Source organism: Budorcas taxicolor, chromosome X (assembly GCF_023091745.1).
Source record: "Budorcas taxicolor isolate Tak-1 chromosome X, Takin1.1, whole genome shotgun sequence".
In the NCBI taxonomy this organism is placed as follows: domain Eukaryota; kingdom Metazoa; phylum Chordata; class Mammalia; order Artiodactyla; family Bovidae; genus Budorcas; species Budorcas taxicolor.
Genome location: NC_068935.1, coordinates 35,837,060 through 35,853,401, shown reverse-complemented (window position 1 = coordinate 35,853,401; position 16,342 = coordinate 35,837,060). Strand labels below are relative to the sequence as shown.

The 16,342-nt window shown below is 42.5% G+C and overlaps 1 protein-coding gene across 1 annotated transcript in view; it reads left to right on the top strand.

The window, feature by feature from the left end:
• GRIA3 (glutamate ionotropic receptor AMPA type subunit 3) overlaps positions 1–16,342 on the top strand; it is a 301,606-nt gene that overhangs the window by 106,348 nt on the left and 178,916 nt on the right. The gene's annotated exons all lie outside the window — the stretch shown is intronic.

The window sequence follows — 16,342 nt, the reverse complement described above, 5'->3', positions numbered from 1 at the left end:
TGCCTGAAATGTAGGAGACCCAGGTTTGATCCCTGGGTCAGGAAGATCCCCTGGAGGAAGAAATGGCAACCCACTCCAGTATTCTTGCCTGGAGAATCCCATGGACAGAGAAGCCTGGCAGGCTACAGTCCATGGGGTTGCAAAAGAGTTGGACACGACTGAGCAACTAAACAACAGCAAATCTGGCATCCCTGGATTAATTATAGCACCTGACCCACTAAGAAGTAACACTGAAAAGTGCCTATTGGAGGACTTCCCTGGTGGTCCAGTGGTTAAGACTCAGTGCTTCCAATGCAGGGGGCACATGTTCAGTCCCTGGTGGGGGAACTAAGATCCCACATGAGGTGTGATCAAAAAAAATAAATAAATAAAACGGGGCATCTGCTTGCTTGTGGCACTTGGTTTTGATTGAGCCCATAGCACTGTAACACTATATGGGAGGGGCGGGAGGCGATGAGGCAGAAGGAGAGAAGGCAGCTGTGATAGAAACACACACCACCAAGCCCATCATGAGATTGGTCTGAGTCACTTGTACGGGATCTAAGAGTAGCGTTACTATGACTTTTTAGAGAATATAACTAGTCCTATTTGCCTCTCATCACCAACTTCTCCCCCTGCACCCATCTGCTATGCTATTCTGCTCTATTCTATTCTGCTCTTTGATAAATGCAAAAGGAACAAGTTTTGGCAAATGCCAAGCCTTGTGTTCTCCGCGAATCATCCAGCCCGGAAGGCATATTGCGAGCAAAGAGCAAGGCGGGCTGGCGGGGCGTGGCCAGGCCGCTTCACAGCCTGCGGGGCTGCCCAAATGTAATTAAGCAGCAGGCGCAGACCCCAGGGGTAACCGTGGGAAGAGTTCCATGACCAAAAAATATCGGGGAACTGAAGTGGAGAATGTTTCCAGGCCTAATTAACAATTTGCACAACTCCAGTTACAATTTTTGCTAGTGTCAGGAGGCTTTGTGGACTGACACTCTGGAAGCTGAGCTGGACCCAAGGCCTGGAGTGGTGCTAGGCTCTTACTAACTGGTCAAGTTCAGTGGTTAAGGCACCTACTAAGATGTTCATTCGAGAAAGTGACCCAATGAGAGCAGCAACAGTGGGCTGACTCGTTTCCAATAATAGAAGCTAAGGAAGGCAAACTCCAGAAATTAAGCATTTGAGTAGGAATAGTAATGATGATGGTAACAATAGCAAACCTTTATTAAAGCACACATTTCCCCAAACACCCATTATTGAGTCCATTAAAGAAAGCTAGTCTAAGCCGCCATTTTACAGATGAGTTAGCAAAGGCCCAGAGAGGGAAAGTCATTTGCCTGATGTCACACAGCAGGTCAGTGGCTGTATCTTGACTATGAATCCAGTGTTCCATTTACTGTTCAAGAATGCTCTTCTGGAGATTCTAACCTTATTGAGTTTTTCTTCTATATGTTCTTTCCTTTTTCTGATGCTTTTAGTTTTGTTTTATTGTGTTTTTATTGTGGTAAGAACACTTAACATCCACCCTCTTAAAAAATTTAAGTGCACAAAATCATGTTGTTAACTACAGGCACAGTGCTATACAGCAGACCTCTTATTTGTTTTGTATAACTATAATTTTATACCCTTGAACAGCAACTCCCTTCTCTCTAGCCCCTGGCAAACATGATTTTGTCTCTGCTTCTATGATTTTGACCCTTTTGGATACCTCATTATAAGTGGGATCAGGCATTATTTGTCCTTCTGAGACTGGCTTATTTTGCTTAGCATAATGTCCTCCACGTTCATCCATGCTGTCACATATGGCAGGATTTCCTTCTTTTTAAAGGCTGAATAATATTCCATTGTAAGTACATACCATATTTTGTCTACCATTCACCTGTCAATGGACATTTAGCTATGTCTTGTTGTTCAGTTGCTCAGTCATGTCCAACTCTTTCTGACCCCATGGACTGCAGCACACCAGGCTTCCCTGTCTTTCACCATCTGCTAGAGCTTGCTCAAACTCATGTCCATTGAGTCAGTGATGCCATCCAACCATCTCATCCTCTGTTGTCCCCTTTTCCCCCTGCCCTCAGTCTTTCCCAGCATCAGGGTCTTTTCCAATAAGTTGGCTCTTTGCATCAGGTGGCCAAAGTATTGGAGCTTCAGCTTCAGCATCAGTCCTTCCTTGGCTACTGTAAACAATGCTACAATGAACATGGGAGTACAGATACCTCTGCACAATCCTGCTTTCATTTGTATTGGATATAAACCTGCAAGTGGGATTGCTGGATCATATGATAGTTCTATTTTTAATTTTTTGAGGAACTTCCATACTGTTTTCCATAACATCTGCACCACTTTAAAGTCTCATCATAGTGTCTGAGGGTTCCAATTTCTGTGGAGAAGGAAATAGCAATCACTCCAGTATTCTTGTGTGGAGAATCCCATGGACAGAGTAGTGTGGCGGGCTACAGTCCAAGGAATTGCAAAGAGTCGGACATGACTGAAGCAACTGAGCATGCATGCATGCATCACGAGCATATTCTCTTTTTTTGTTGTTGTTCTTACTTTAATAATAGCCAGACTAAAGGTGTTAGATGACAATCTCATTGTGGTGTAGATTTGCATTTCCCTGAGGATTAGTGATGCTGAACACCTTTTCATACACCTGTTGGGCATTTGTATCTATTCAAGTACTTTGTCCATTTTATAATCAGGTCATCAGCTTCTGTGCTGTTGAGCTGCAGGAATTCCTTATATATTTTGGAGATTAACCTCTTATCAGAAAAATGGTTTGCAAGTATTTTCTCTCATTCTGTAGGTTGTCTTTTCACTGTGTTTTTTATTTGCTGTACAGAATGTTTTTTGTTGTTTTGACGAAGTCCCACTTGTCTATTTTTGCTTTTATTGTTTGTGCTTTTCATGCCATATCTGAGACATTATTGCCTAGGATTTACAGATTCAGTAGAATCCATATCAATCCCTATTTTTACAGAAATATTTCAAAATTCTAACATTCATACGGAACTACAAAGGACTCCCAGTAGCCAAAGCCATCTTGAGAAAGAAAAACAAGGCTGGAGGCATCATACTTCCTGATTTTGAAATATATTAAATATAAAGCTGTAGTAATTAAAACCAGTACAGTACTGGCATAAAAACAGATGTATCGACCAATGGAACAGAATAAAGAGCCCAGAAATAAACCCAAGCATATACAGTCAACTGATCTTTGACAAAGGTGCCAAGAATTCACAGTGGAGACAGTTTCTCCATCCATAGTTTCTTCAAGAAAAGATGTTGGAAAACTAGATGTCCACAGGCAAAAGAATGAAATTGAACCCTTATCTTACATTGTACATGAAAATCAACTCAGAATGGATTAAAGATGTAAATATAAGGTCAGAAACTGTAAAACTCCTTGAAGAAAATATGGTGGAAAAGCTTCATGACATTGATCTAGGCAATGACTTCTCCTCTACAGTCTTGCTCTCCAGTACCTTTTTTTTTTTTTTAACTACCAGAACCTACTGGATCCATGCTTTTGGAGTTCTTTTGGAAAACAGTCACTCAGTTTACTCTCCCACTACCTACTCTTTTACCTTGGGATCACATTTCCATCCTCTCCGTAAATTCCCACATCTGGATGGTGATTTTCTGAATATTATTTATTTTAATTGACAGAAACACAGCTGGGTCCTGTACAACAGTCGAACAACACGGGGTCCCTCCCCCTTTCCTCTTTCACTCAGCCATGAGCAGAAGAAAATTCTAGAATTCTACTGAGGTGTACCTACTATGTGCCAGGCACTCTACTAAAACAATGCATGAATTTCATCCTCACAGTAACTCTATCATGTATGCACTATTATTGGTCCCATTTTGCAGGCGGGGATCCTGTAGTTCAGAAAGCTGAAGTGCAGACCCCAAGGTTACACAGCTAGTAAGTGACACCACTAGAATTTGAATCCAGGCAGTCTAACTTTGGTGTCCATGAAGTGAAGTCGCTCAGTCGTGTCTGACTCTTTTGCGACCCGATGGACTGTAGCCTACTAGGCTCCTCTGTCCATGGGATTTCCCAGGCAATAGTACTGGAGTGGATTGCCATTTCCTTCTCCAGGGGATCTTCCCGACCCAGGGATTGAACCCGGGTCTCCTGCATGGTAGACAGACGCTTTACCGTCTGAGCCACCAGGGAAGTTAGTTTGGTGTCCATACTCTTAACCTTTACAAGATTCGCCCTAGAATATCTGACACACTGCTGTCAGAGTACTTTTCTTAAACTTAACCGGCTTTATTATGTCCCTGCCTACTGCCTCAAGGCATTTGCTGTTCAATACGGAAGTTACTAGACACATGTGGCTATTTAAGTACAACTTTAATTAAAATGAAATAAAATTTAAAACAGTTCCTTAGTCCCATTAACCACATTTCAAGTGCTCAAAAGCCACATGCTGAAAGTGGCCGCCATGTTGACCAGCACAAATAGAGAACATTTGCAGCATTGCAGAAAGTTCAATGGAACAGCATGGCTCTAGAGACTAAAATTTGAACACAACTGCTTGGCCGGTCACATGTTCTGCAATCTGATCTCTACCAACTTTTCAGCACAAAGGCAGAAAAAGAACAAAAACTGAGAGTGGAGGAAGGAGCAAGAGTCCTCTATGCCACCCCAAGGAAGTGAGGCCCCAGCCTGTAGGACATAGTGGACTTTTTCCCTAAGAATACAGAGTCAGTGCATGTGGAGACCTGACTCAAACTCGTCTCTTTCAGGAAGTCTGACCAAATAACCAGAGAGGTCAGAAAAGCATGTCATCCTGTTGACTGGGCGCTCCCCAGCAGTGACAGGAAGGGTTCCAATGCTTACAGAAAAGAGAGAGATCTCACATTTGGAATGGAATAAGGGACCTATGCCCAAACCTAAGACTGCTACTTATGAGTGTATAATACAGGCACTGCCACATCGTTGAGCTTCTGTTTGCCTCTCTGTAAAACAGAGCCAATAATACCTCCTCTCCAGATTTGTGTGACAGTGAAGATAATGAGGAAAGTGAGATGATGGTCTGAGGAAGGATTTGGCCTTTAAACTCCTTCATGTGAATTTAGGGAGTGGCCAGGGTTGAAAGTCATTGAACTACATGATCATTGAGGTCCCTTGAAGCCTTGAACATTAATCCTGGACCCATAGGAAGAAAGATCAGAGTCAGTTTGGGCAAAACCCTTACCTAGGTCCTCACAGCAGATTGCAGGCATCACGAGCAGTCAGTGTTGCAGCCGTGAGAGTGAGCACAGATTTCTAAGTGACAGATGCTCCTGGAACCTGCAGCCTAGGACCCTACCACCATGCATTTTTATTGTCCTCAGAATGACTCCATGGATTTAGACTTTGGATGTTGGTTCAAAGGTATCTCCTATCCCACAAAATTGCTTAATTTCAAGGAAATAGAAGGCAGATGGAAATAAGAGGCATACAAAGTGAAGACAGCTGAGAGGAGCTGGCAGAGGGAGAAAAAAAATGGAGGGGAATATTCTAACTAATTCAGCTAGCATCCTGTTGCGCCCCAGTAGAATAGCACAGCAAAGGCCGATTTCCCAGCACTATCATCCTCCAAAGACCTCTCTATTTGCCAGTCCTTCTGCACATCAACAACACACAGAAACCTGATGTTCCACCTTGTGGCTCAGGAATCCTTCAAGGCCTTGAAGTACTTACTTAGATACCAAAGAAAGATAAAATTATACTCCACCTGATGCAGCATTATTAATAATGTTTTGCTTTATATTCACTCCTTGAAAATCAGAAATTCCTAATGGGTAACTAGGGAAGCAATCTGTTAAACTAGAATATTTGATGAATCAAAGCACCCTATTCCCAACTGTATAAACCAAAATTGGCAGGACTATGGGTGTTTGTAATTCTTATCTTACAACCAGAGGAAAAGAACCAAGTGGGGATCAGGAGCTGTCACTTCACAAACAAATGTCATAGCTCCAAAAGGGCTCCCAGGGCAAACCATCACTGCCTGGATCATCATTCAAAGCCACACTCCTGTTGTTGTTGTTTAGTCACTAAGCTGTGTCCGACTCTTTGCGACCCATAGACTGCAGCCCACCAAGCTCCTCTGTCCATGAGATTTCCCAGGCAAGAATACTGGAGTGAGAGTGGGTTGCCATTTCCTCCTCCAGGGGATCTTCCCAACCCAGGGACTGAACCCGCACCTCCTGCATTCAGGCAGATTCTTTACCACTGAGCCACCAGGGAAGCTGCCCACTCCTGAGTCACCCTCAAAAAGACACCCCAAGGTTTTGGACACCAAAAGCAAAATGAATCCTGCAGACCTTTCTCCTTTCTACTATATTCTCACCTTATTCCTTATTCAACTGTTGCTCCTAAACTGTACAGAAAGCATTTCATCTTTGTGGTGCTTCAGGGTTTGGCTATCAAACCAGTTCTATGGCAGAAAGCCAAATTAATACACTTACCTTTTTTTTTTATTAAAAATAAAGTGGCTGAGGATTAGTTAATCGAAATTCTCTGGGAATGGACTGTTCTAATTAATAGAATCTTCTGATGAAGTGTTTGGCTGAAATTAAAAGGATGTTGAAACAATCCATTTAGTTTGGTCTATTTTTGGCAAATTTTTATGAAATGCTCTGCTTTCATGTACCTGCCTTAAAGATATTATTGAATCTTTGTTTGGTATTTGGGGCTCTTGCAGGGCTTTGGGGTTATCATTTTGTACATCTGTTCTCAATGTCCAGGAGGAGAAATGAAGATAGGTACAGCCACAACACAGATTGAGCTCAGGACACAGCTCTGATGAAATTTCCAGTTTCAGAAGTTTATCATGTATTGCCTCTTTTTGAGTCAACGGCATAGAATCAGGAAAATCCAGTTAATTTAAGGTTCTGGTTAAACAAAATTAATGTAATAATACTTTGACCCTTTACATAGATTTTCACGCCCAATCACATTTGCTGTCCATTACACTCTTGAGAAGCTGGTACCTCATGTTATAAACTGAGACCTAGAGAGGCTAAGATTAGTAGATCAAGCATCTGAAGTCTCATTCAAGTGTTCCCTTCAGTGTTCACATCATGCTGTGATATCCACATTAATTATACTTTCACTATATTTGTATTGACTTCCTCCAAATCAGGCCACACAAGGCTCAACTAATCTCACCACAGTTGGAGAAATATCTGATTGTGTGCTCAGCTCCTGTAGCACTCAAAATAGCTTAGGTGAAAGTCATGGCTAAGATAAAAGTTGCTATGATAATAGTGCCCTTAAGCATCCTAGTTGAGAGCTATTTGTTTGGCATAATATGGTCTTGGCATACTAAACACTATTTGCATCCTTGTGTGGAGGACACTTTACTTGTCTGTAGTATTACCGTCTATGGGGATACATCTTTGAAAAGGTTTTGGTGTCTCCAAGAATACACTGCTTGACTTCTGAGTGGCCAAAGAATGCTAATATTTGAAAAGAAAGAGGAATGCATGATCTATGATTCCTTGTATGTCCTTTAAGTAATAAATCATCTCCACTGATCTTTGTAGAAATCTTATGAAGTTGGTTGAGCAGATATCATGGTCCCATTTCACAGAGTAGGTCCTGAGGTTGAGCTAGGTCATCATGGTACCCTAATCCTGGTTGAACATACCTTTCTCCTATGGTGCTCACCAAAGCTCACTTAGCCTCAGAATGCCCTTGGAGTTTGTTACAAATACAGCTTTTCCAGCTCCATCCCAAACATACTGAATCAGAATTTCCAGGGATGAGACTCTATATGAAGATATATCAATCGACTGATTGATCAATTTGTAAAACTGTCTGCCCTATTATTACTGAAAATGAAGAATTTAAGACATGAGAGAATGGCAGATGCTAGAGCAACAATTTCATAATCCTAACTCTGAGATTGGCACCACACCTCTTGTTGGAGGTGGAGTGGGAATGGGGACACACAACGTGCACCAGACACCGCCTGGCCTGGGAGAATTTATAAGGTAGTTTGTTCCTAGGTCAATGGTTCTCAAACTCTAACAAGCATCAGAATCATCTGAAGGGCTTGTTAAAACACCAGTTACTGGTTCCCAGCCCGAGTTTCTGCTTCAATAGGTCTATACCGACCAAGAATCTGCATTTTTAACAAGTTCCCAGGTGATGCTGGATGCTTCTAAGTCCAAGGATTACACTTTGGGTACCCCTAGCCCCTTGGAGAAGGGGATGGCAACCCACTCCAGTATTCTTGCCTGAAGAATTCCACGGGCAAAGGAGCCTGGTGGGCTACAGTGCATGGGATCACAAAGAGTCAGACACAACTGAGCGACTAACACCCCTAGACCCGGCATCCTTTTAAACCTTATGGATGCCTTAGGATTTAAAAGAGATATTTCAGAATTGATCCGTGAAAGAAAACTAGAACACAAGAAAACAAAATTCCCTGCGATGTACTATGGCCTCCCTGGGGTCCTCCTCATGTGTTTCTTCACCTACCAACACAGGGCCACACGTTTCACACCCTTCAGTCACAGTGAGAAATCTCCCTGACCCCTGAAAAACAGCCCCATGTTCTTAACCACAAATGCACTGGCCAGCACCATTTCAAGTGGAAGCATTTGCTTCCTTCATGGCCTGTTTTCCGAAGAAATATTGGGTTGGCCAAAAATTTCTTTCAGGTTTTTCCATAAGATGTTACAGAAAAACCCAGATGAACTTTTTGACTAACCCAATAGAAACGCCCTCTGCTTTGGAGTCCGGAAGGAGGTGGCAAAGAGAATCATCTCTCCCCACTGGCTAAGACAATGCTTCTCAAAGCCTGGTCCCCAAATTGACAGTGGCAGAATTGCCAGGCGTATTAAGGATAGAAATCACAGATGTATGGCAAAACCAATACAATATTGTAAAGTAATTAGCCTCCAATTAAAATAAATAAATTTAAATTTAAAAAAAAGAAAGAAACCACAGGGCCCACTGCAGACCTATGAATCAGAATTTCTGGAAGTGAGACCTGGGGATGTGGAGTCTTAAAGCACCCCAGGTTATTGGCATTTCTGATGCACACTAAAGTTGGAGAAGCCCTAGGAAAAGGATTTACCCAATATCAGGTTTGGGCAACCCACTCCAGTATTCTTGCCTGGAGAACCTCATGGACAAAGGAGCCTGGTGGGCTACATTCCATAGTGTTGCAAAGAGTCGACACGACTGAAGCAACTTCACACACACACACACACACACACACACACACACACACACACACACAGGTTTAGACAAAGACCCTTAGGAAAGTCTCATTTCCCTGAACTGAACATCTCTACCCCTTTCCCATATCTACATGGCCCATAAGAAACCACTTGAGACACCAGCCCCTCCTCCCCTCACCTTTCCACATGGCTAGCTCCTCCCCCACAAACCCATATGAATCTATTTGCCTGCGATATTTCTCAGGTAGCTAAAGCACACACACACCCAAGTCTGACAAATTCCACTGAGTAAGAAAAAGATTATTTTTTTAAATTTAAATTTATTTATTTTAATTAGAGGCTAATTACTTTACAATATTGTATTGGTTTTGCCATACATCAAGAGAAAAAGGTTATTTTTTTAAAGATGCTTTTATTTGATGTTTCTACCTTCTCTGTCTTTAAATTTTTATCTCTCCTGCTTTTTTATGACACATTCTGGAGATGTTTCAAAACCATTTATATTCCATAGTGACTTTAGTCTTGTTAATGTTCTGAGAAATGCCATAGCTTATATTGCAATGATGCAATAAGTTACAAGAGAAAAAGAGAGTGAGGGTGAGAGAGAGAGAGAGGAAAGTGGGGAGGAAAATAACTGAGATTAGATTAGAAAGGCAGACACAGAGGTTGGAACTCTTCTCCGCAGCACTAAATACTGTCAGCCTCATTACTTGGCATGCGCCTCTTCCTATCTTTCTAGAACGGGGAAGACTTGGAAGTTTAGGGATGAAATGCAATCCTTTCATTTGCTTTGGCAGCTGTAAGTCTGCCAGTGTTTTTGCTTTTTGGTTCATTTTCAAGTTAGAGGAAGTATATCTTTTGTGTCTCTTGGGCTAGTCACTGTATAACTTGTGTTTTTTTCATTATGGTTTTCTGAAGATAGGTCCACACACAGTGGATTAACTAATGAAGGTGGGAAAACACCCTAGGGGCATAGGTTGCTAGGACACAGAGACCATACAACCAGACAAGTGAGTCCTTTGTATGTGAGCGGGGCACCGCCCATGTGCAGTTCATCGATGCTCATCTTTAACAAAGTTTCTAAATCCTGTTTCTCTTGCTCCCTCTCCTCAAGGGGTGTGTGTGTGTGTGTGTGTGTGTGTGTGTGTGTGTGTGTAAAAGAGACTAAATGTTTGGGGGGAAATGTATGTGCTTTAGACATCATAACCATGTTCTCTGTTTATTTAGCATAGTAACTTTACAATTCTGCAGAGAATCATATGCAGTGCTCTTTTTTGTATTACTTTTCAGAATCTTGCAAATGTTATTGACAACTAAAAATCTGTGAAAGAAATAAAACGCCATCCCCGCAATAGTTCAAAATAGAGTCAGGCCTTTTAAAAGTGACCACTTCCAACATGGGGTCGATGGACATCCACAGTCTTTCTCTGGTCCCAAATGTGTCCTTTGACATCCCAGCCACAACTATCAAAACTCAGTTGTTGGAATGGAAGGAGTCATACTTTGCGGCTAACACACTGGAGAACTATAACTTAAAGGTTTAAGACATAGACATTTATTTGATTCTCTCACTTCTCAAGGATTTCCCTGGTGGTTCAGTGGTAAAGAATTCACCTGCCAGTTCAGGTGACCCGGGTTCAATTCCTGGATTGGAACGATCCCTTGGAGAAAGACATGGCAAACTACTTCTGTATTCTTGCCCGGGAATTCCCACGGACAGAAGGAGCCATGGACTACAGTCCATGGGGTCACAAAGAGTCGAACACGACTGATGTGACTTAGCAGCAGCAGCAGTCTACAAGTAACAAAATTTGATCGGTGGTTTAAACAAATAGGGATTTTAAAAATATGTCACAGAAGGCTCCAGGTAGGTGGTTGTAGGTATCCGTTCTACTGCTCAAGAATGCCATCAAAAACCTAAGCTTTCTCTTCTGCTTCACCATCCTTAGTATTTTGCCTTTCACCTTCATGATTGTTACCTCATGGTCACAAGATGGCTGTGACATCAGTGCTCCGAAGAGGCAGGAAGATGAGGAAAGAGCAGTACCACCACGTCCATCACCTTTTTATCAGGAAAACAAAATCTTTGCCAGAAACCCCCAATAAACTTCCATTTAAATCTTGTTGGCTAGAACTATGTTACGTGCCCCACCTACCCAACACCAGTTGTAAGGGAGACTGGGAAAGGGAGTCTTTAGCTGGGCACGTTGCCACCTTAAACAAAACCAGGATTATGCTAGCAAAGAAGAGAGAAATTGATCTTGGGTAGACAACAAACAGTGCCTGCCAAAGACCAAAGGAGAGCTTTGGCTACTCTCCTTCAGTTCAACCAATATTCACGGGGCACCTAGTAGGTGCCAGATATTGTGCCATGTGCTTTGACATCTGGCTTTTTCCCCAGGCTATCCAGAATTCAAAGAATGAAGCCTCTTCACAAGGGTAAATGACCAAAGTGAACATCTAGCTGTACATCAAGTTTTATTTCGTTCCCAGCCACCACACTGCACTGAGCTTTGAGAGCGTAATTTCATCTAATCTTTCAGATACTTTGGGGCAGGGATTCGAACATCAGCTAACACACTCCAGATAGGGACCTTCACAAAGAAAGGCCTTTGAATTTTAGCTATCAGGGTCATTTTTTAAAGCTGTGCATCAGAGTTATTTTATGCATGCAAATCCCTTTCTGCTTTTTTAATTGGATTTGTGCCTGGATGTACTGCAAATTGCTTTTGAAGATGGACTGCCGAATAGGTTCCAACTATGGACCGCAATATGACACAGGCACCTTAGGTGCCAGCTCACCTCCTTACATTTATCCACCCAGCTTCCAATTTCAACCTGCTTGCTGCTGACTGGTCAGTACAAAGGACTTCTTGTAACCTGAAAACGAGCTCTGAACACCTCTGCCCCTCAAAAAAGGAAAGGCGAAATGATTAAGAGCTCTAGAATGATTTTAATTAAGGGTTTGTTCCTGGGGATTCTCTCCCCAAGGAAAGATGAATAAATGACTCTCAGGAAAGAAAGGATCTTTGCTGCTTTGATGCGGATGTAGCCAACCAGATAATCTGTACACGTTGAAACCCAACCTCAGCAACATTTGTTTTAGTAAAGGCAGAAAGGAAAAGGGCTTTGGGGAAGTCTGGGAGTGGCCAGTAACATCACATTGAGTAGACTCTACGAAGTCAGCCTTCCTGCAGGCTGACAAACCTACCTACTGGATGTGATTTGAAAAGGAACTTCTTGCCCACAGATCTCATTTTCCATGGTCTATTGAGGTGAAAATCCAGTTAATGTTGTTTCTTAAGAGCCTCCTGGTGGTGGGTGGGAAGGATATCATGTTACCTGGGATTAGTTTATCTGATTGGCCAATTGTCACATAGATGAGATCAGGGCTCCAAAGTTAAGGCACATAAAATGGGCATGTTTTTCTTTCGAGGCATAGCAAAGAAATGGTTTGTAATTTGGGGCCCAGGCAGAACTTACTGTAGTGTTAGGAGAAAGTCTAGGCAAGGAAGAACAGGGGGCCACAGGGGAGAGATGGTGCTGAGAGGGGAGCCAGAGAGTAACAGGGCCCTGGAATGAGGAGACCTTGTGAAGTTTCTGTTTGAATCAGAACTGTATATCCACACTGGGTTCTTCAGGCCATTTCTTTCTTTGTTGAAGTATCATTGTTTTATAATGTTCTGTTAGTTTCTGCTGTACAATGACGTGAATCAGGTATATATATTCATATATCCCCTCCCTCTTGAGCCTCCCTCCTATCTCCCCCCTGATCCCACCCCTCTAGCTCATCACAGAGTGCCAAGCTTAGCTCCCCATGCTATACAGCGGCTTTCCACTAGCTATTTGCTTTACACGTGATAATGTATATATGTCAGTCGCAATCTCCCAGTTCATCACACCCTCCCCTTCTGCGCTGTGTCCTCACGTCCATTCTCTATGTCTGCATCTCTTTTTCTGCCCTGCAAATGGGTTCATCTTAAGTGAAGCAGAGTGTAACAAAGCGACCAGTGCAGTGTCTTATTTTACTTATAGAAAGTATCTAATAAATCCAAACCATGAAAGATTGCATGAAGAAATTTGAGGGGAAGGATATGGCTGATAGAAGGGCAGAAGCTCAGTGGAATAAATACAAGTATTCATTCCTAATCTGTGCATCTCCTATGCTGTTGCTTGCCCAGACCTGGTATGAAATCAATATAGCATCTTTATGGATAGAGGGACTGGAATTGGTGGGTGTAGAGGGTGATGGTAACTTGGGGAGTACGATAAATAGAATGGGCTTCCCTTGTAGCTCAGTCGGTAAAGAATCTGCCTGCAATGCAGGAGACCCAGGTTCGATTCCTGGGTTAGCAAGATCCCCTGGCGAAGGGAATGGCAACCGACTCCAGTATTCTTGCCTGGAGAATCCCATGGACGGAGGAGCCTGGCAGGCTACAGTCCATGGGGTTGCAAGAGTCAGACAAAACTTAGTGACTAAACTACCACCAGGGAAAGGACATAGGAAGGAGAATAAAAGAAGCAGTTGAGGGTAGAAGCAAAAGAGAGAAGGGATGTCCATAGCTAAAGGGAAGATAACAGAACGAAGAAACATTGGATATTAAAATAATAGTGACAATAAAGCTAATAATAGCTAACACCTATATAAGGTCTGCTGTGTACCAAGGTGCATTGGAAGCACCTCACATGCTGCTGTTGCTGCTGCTGCTGCTAAGTCGCTTCAGTCGTGTCCAACTCTGTGTGACCCCATAGACGGCAGCCCAACGGGCTCCTCTGTCCCTGGGATTCTCCAGGCAAGAACACTTGAGTGGGTTGCCATTTCCTTCTCCAATGCATGAAAGTGAAAAGTGAAAGTGAAGTCGCTCAGTCGTGTCCGACTCTTCTCGACTCCACGGACTGCAGCCTACCAGGCTCCTCCGTCCATGGGATTCTCCAGGCAAGAGTACTAGAGTGGGGTGCCATTGCCTTCTCCAACTTCACATGCATTAACTCTTTAAATTTTCTCAATGATCTTATGAAGCAGATTTATTATTATTATGACTATCATCCCATTTTACAGACTAAGAAATGGAGGCACAGAGAGTTCCAGTCCAAATTTGATATTTTAAAGCAAAAGACAAGTGATAAAGAGACTGAGTCCTAATATCATTTGATCTCTAGATTTTGTGGTTACATACTTCCCTGGTGGTCCAGGCATTAAGATTCTGCCTTTCGGTGCAGGTGGTGGGGGTTCAACCCCTGGTAAGGGAGCTAAGGTCCCACATGCCATGGGATATGGCCAAAAATGTGGGCTTCCTAAACAGTGCTAGTGGTAAAGAACCCGCCTGCCAATGCAGGAGACACAGGTTCTATCCCTGGGTTGGGAAGATCCCCTGGAGGCGGGCATGGCAACCCACTCCAGTATTCTTGCATGGGGAATCCCATGGACAGAGGAGCCTAGCGGGCTACAGTCCATAACGTTGCAGAGAGTCAGACACGACTGGAGCGATTTAGCATGATTAGCAAGCCAAAAATGCCCTTTTTTAAAGAGTAAGTTTAAGTCAGGTTTCTGTCCCTTGTAGCCAAAGATTCCTAATTTTAAAAAAAGAAAAAAGTGAAAAGTGAAGTCACTCAGTTGTGTCCAACTCTTTGCGATCCGTGCACTGTAGCCCACCAAGCTCCTCCATCCATGGGATTCTCCAGGCAAGAATACTGGAGTGGGTTGCCATTTCCTTCTCCAGGGGATCTTCCCAACCCAGGGATCGAACCCAGGTCTCCCACATTGCAGGCAGACACTTTAACCTCTGCACCACCAGGGAAGCCCAACCCAACATCTATTAGCTGTTTTTAATGGAGAAGAGACTGGCTTAAGTGCTCTATAGGCACCGTTTTATTTAATCCTGACAACCCAATGCATTAAGTATAGTTATCATTATCCCTATTTTAAAAATGATGAAACTGAAGCACAGAGAGGTTGAATAACTTACCCAGAATCATGCAGCTAACAGGTAGCAGAGCTGGGCAATAAACTTCTGCAGTCAGACTTCAGAGTCTTCTCGTAACAACTACACCAATCTCTGGTAGACAGTCAGACAGAAGAAGAGACTGTCGCCAATCAGCAGTGAACAGCAGAAACTGAGGGTAGCTGAATTCCAAGTGCCCCTTTAATGAATAACCTGATAAAGTTATAGACACACTTTCATACTTCCAAGAAATCAGCTGCTACCCAGATGAGCAAGTGTTTGGAGGCTCCTTAATCTTAGGAAACTGTAATTTCTGATGACTTGAAACCGTTACTCTCCAGTGAGGAGTCCCTGAGCACTAATAGGAGTTAGCTCTAGAATTTCCTATGCCCAAAGAGACTCCTTTTGAGAGAAGGAAGAAGCCATGATGAAGGCATGCATCTCTGTAGTTATGGCTTATAATATTTCCTGAAACAGACCAGTAGAATCACATCCTGGGAAGCACCTTCCTAAGGTTCATGAGCCAGCATCCACTGAGCAAAGCCTATCTCTGTTCTTGCATGCCTGCAGCTTCTCACTACAATGGAGTCTAGCATCATCCTTAGGGCTTCTGGTCAATCCCTATGAGCATTCCTTCTTCTACAAGGATCTTATATACAATTAACTGCTGTAGCCTCGCTGCAGAAGGAATTGTGTATGTTTTTGGTGACTTTGTTGTTTTATTTTCAGTATACATGAAAGCTTGTCTTTTGGGAATAAATATCAGCTGAAGAATGATAGCCTATCCAATGGGATTTAAACAGTTAAAGATTATAAATGCCTTTCATTGTTTTTATAACTATTAGGAGACTTGCTTGTTAATTTCCAGCTGATTTATATTTTGGTCTCTATTTCTGCATCGACACCATAAAAATGCTGTGTTAAATAATTTCATATTAAAAACAAAACTGGAACTTAATCTTCACTTAAGAGGCAAACAATAATTCTTATCAGCCTTTGCGAATGGGCCTTGCTTCCCATTCATTAAATGTCTATAAATGTTTGCTAGTTCTTAAAGGTTGAATGATTAAAGGGATAGGAGAGACATGAATTTTAAAAAAATCAATCACTGTTTGTAGCTCTGTTCCAAAATATATCCTTCATGGCATGGTAGATCTTTCTCCATGAGACTAGTTAATAACAAGCATTCTGCATATTTTATAATTATGTGCACTGCCAGCAGAGTG